This window comes from Dipodomys merriami, unplaced genomic scaffold, assembly GCF_024711535.1.
Source record: "Dipodomys merriami isolate MVZ:Mamm:240054 unplaced genomic scaffold, mDipMer1.0.p SCAF_1460, whole genome shotgun sequence".
In the NCBI taxonomy this organism is placed as follows: Eukaryota; Metazoa; Chordata; class Mammalia; order Rodentia; family Heteromyidae; genus Dipodomys; species Dipodomys merriami.
The window spans coordinates 109,719-113,326 of NW_027202783.1; positions in this window are offsets into that span (position 1 = coordinate 109,719).

The following is a 3,608-nucleotide window of genomic DNA, read 5'->3' on the forward strand; positions in this document are numbered from 1 at the left end:
TAAGCTGAAATAAAGCAATGGAGCAAACATCAGTCAACAATCATTACAGGTGAATGCAACTGATCTCTGATGTGTCTGGGTGGCAGCTGTGTATGTGTGTGTGTGTGTGTGTGTGTGTGTGTGTGTGTGTGTGTAAGAGACAGAGAGAAAGAGAGAGAGAGAGAGAGAGAGAGAGAGAGAGAGAGAGAGAGAGAGAGAGAGAGAGAGAGAGAGAGAGAGAGAGAGAGAGAGAGAGAGAAAGTGTGTAGAGAATTTTAATGTGGCTTCCATATTTACAGTCCATAGAGCATTGCTTGTTAGAGAGAAGGTGCTCTTACCAGAGCTCTCATACCACTGTCATCTCTTTTTACTGCAAGAACACTTGCTTAATATCTAATTAAAAAGGGAAAAATAAACAAACATTGTACATGATTTTTTTGAAAATTAATTGGCATATTGAAGGTCAAAGGGAGGAATTGGAGATTAATATAATCTTTTTTCTCTCTTCTGATTATTACACCGCAATAGCTATTATTTTCTGGAGTCTCCTGTAATGTACTCATTGATGAATTACTAATATGCTTAATAATATGAAACATATGATAGAGAAATAGATCAGCCAACAAGCACAATGAACTAGTGATACGATCGAGCTTTTGAGAAAGGTTGCCACATCTTTTAGGAATGCAATTCCTTCATATGAACTTCAAATTTTATGGCTTTCCCTGTGTTATTAAAAAGTAAGAAAGTACTGTAGAAACAAAAATTCCTGTTCAGCGAAGTAGAAAGTGCTCATGTAACCATCCTCATGTTGCCAATTTCCATTCCATAAAGACTCTTTGTTAGAGGGCTTTCATTTATTGTACTTCAGCACATCATCCTTCCCTGTTGGAGACAGGAAAAAAGATAATTTTGTTTGAATATTATTTTACATAAGTTAGTGTGTAAGGGCATGATTTGTATAATTACAGAAGTTTGTAATAAATGTAAGTAGGGATCATGTCACAACTAAAAAATATAAAATTAAAATCACATAACAAGATTAGAAGTCACAGCATTTTGTGCATGAAAACATACATAAGATTAGTTGCAGAATTTCTATTTTTATTTATTTATTGTAAAGATATTATACAGAGGGTTACAGTTACATGAGTGAGGTAATGAGTACACTTCCTCTTGAACATTGTTACCCCCTCCATTGTTTTCCCCCTACCATCAACTTCCTCCCTCCCTTCCCCGAGGTTCTTTTTTTTTTTTTTGATTGTGATTAAGTGATTACATAATTTCCGGAAATTCACAGTATTGTGGAATAATGATGCTCATTTAAAGTCACAAGTTCATTGTAACTTTCCTGGAGCAAATTGTCTATCACAGTCTGTAACATATAACGGTGTTCACATGTTATATACCATATATGTGATAAGCAGCATGGGGATATTTAGTAGTGGTTCAACCAGATGAGTGGGAGTTCTTTGTTTCTTAAGTCCTGTTAGTTTTTTCGTATCACCTAACATTTTGGATTTAGCATCCACTTATCAGGGAGACCATGTACCATTTGTCTCATCATTCTTGGCTTACCTCACTCAACATGATTCCTTCTAGCTCCTTCCATTTCCCTGCGAATGCCATTATTTTGTCATTTCTAATGGCTGCATAATATTCCGTTGTGTATATATACCACAATTTTTGGATTCATTCATCTGTGGTGGGGCATCTGGGTTGTTTCCATATCCTAGCTATGTGTACAGTGCTGCAATAAACATGGAGGTGCACATGTCCTTGTATATTGGTTCTTGTTGTTCAGGGTAGATGCCTAGAAGTGGTATGACTGGGTCGTAAGGAAGGTCAATCTTTAGCTTTCTAAGGACCCTCCAGACTGCTTTCCAAAGTGGTTATATAAGTATACATTCCCACCAGCAGTGTAATAGGGTTCCTCTTTATCCACATCCCCTCCACCATTTGTCGTTGGCTGATTTGTGGATGTGGGACATTCTGACTGGGGTAAGATGGTATCTCAGGGTTGTCTTTATTTGCATTTCCTTCACCAATAGGGATAATGAACATTTCCTCATGTGTTTCTTTGCCATTTTTATTTCTTCATTTGAGAAGTCCCTCTTTAGTTCCCTTGCCCATTTAGTAATTGGTTTGTTAGGTTTGGGAGGGATTAGTTTCTTCAGTTCCCTGTATATACAGGATGTTAACCCCTTGTCTGATATATTGCTGGTAAATATTTTTTCCCAATTAGTTGGTTGTCTTTCTAGCTTAGTTGCAATAGATTTAGCTGTGCAGAAGATTTTTATTTTAAGGTAGTCCCATTTGTCGAGTCTCTCTCCAACTTGTTGTGACCCTGGGACTCTGTTCAATAAGTTCCTTCCTGTTCCTATTAGTTCAAGTGTCTCTCCTACTCTGTCCTGCAGTAGTCAGAATTTATATTTTGAGATAAAATTTATATTAAAGTATAAAGCACTTTACTAACGGTTGAAACATTTTCTTCACAGATATATTTCTTAGAGATATTTTTGCTTCATAATTTTAAGAAGAAAAATGGCCCCAAAGTAATTATTTTAAAAAATCATTATTTTCCTGTTACCATGTGATTAACGTCCAAATTAGAAATCCAGATATAAGATTTAACTTAATTTAACCAAAAATATTTATTGAGTATAAGAACCTTCTGCTCTCTACATTCTTCACACTAAGTTTACAAAATATAATGAGTCTGAAATAATTAGTCTCTTTGTGACCTGTGTTGATATTATTTACAATATGAGCAAAATGTTTAAACAATAGTATTTATTTTAGCTTAGTTGCTCTGAAGAGACAATAAATGATGTAATCAAAGCATAAAAATGTCTAGATTTAATATTTAGAATTCAGGAAATGTTTTGACCACTCTGGTTACTGGAGCCTTCTCAAGAACCTCATGAGATAATTTATATTGATGAATCAAAAATCCCAGAGGGTAGATATTTCTGAATAAAAAAATCGTAGCATTCTGAATATGTAGAGCTATGTATCAAACATAGAAAATTTAGCTTTTAAATATCTGTATATATTAATTCATTTAATTGCAGGGTATTTACTTGTTCTGAAAGGAGATAAAATTGCATTTATTTTGAAAAGTAAACCTAATTATTCATTTGAAAAAGAGACAATATTTAAAATATCATTCATTTAAGGAACAAGATGTACAGTTAGTTGTTTTTCATGCCAATTATATTCCCTAACTTACTAGAAATATTAAATTAGTAAACTTAAATCATTGCTTTGTAGGGAAATAGAAATTTAGTTTCCTAAATCTCACGACTATAACTTTTACTCAAACAATTACTAAGTAATAATTTTATGTTTTTTTTATCATGGAATCTTATTTAATATATTTTTATTCATTAAGTTAAATAACTTAAATATAAAATATTCACGAACAAAGTTTATCTAACACAGGTATTTTATTCACAAGACATATCATGGTTCTCTTAAAGAACACTAGAAGACAGTGTATTCTTTATTAATTTTTATTTATTTTGTTAAAATTTATTAATTGTCAGAAGTGGCAATTCATAATATATTTAAAGCATTTGATTATACTCCCTCTATTTCCTTTTCATTACCCTTTTTCCCAAAGATCT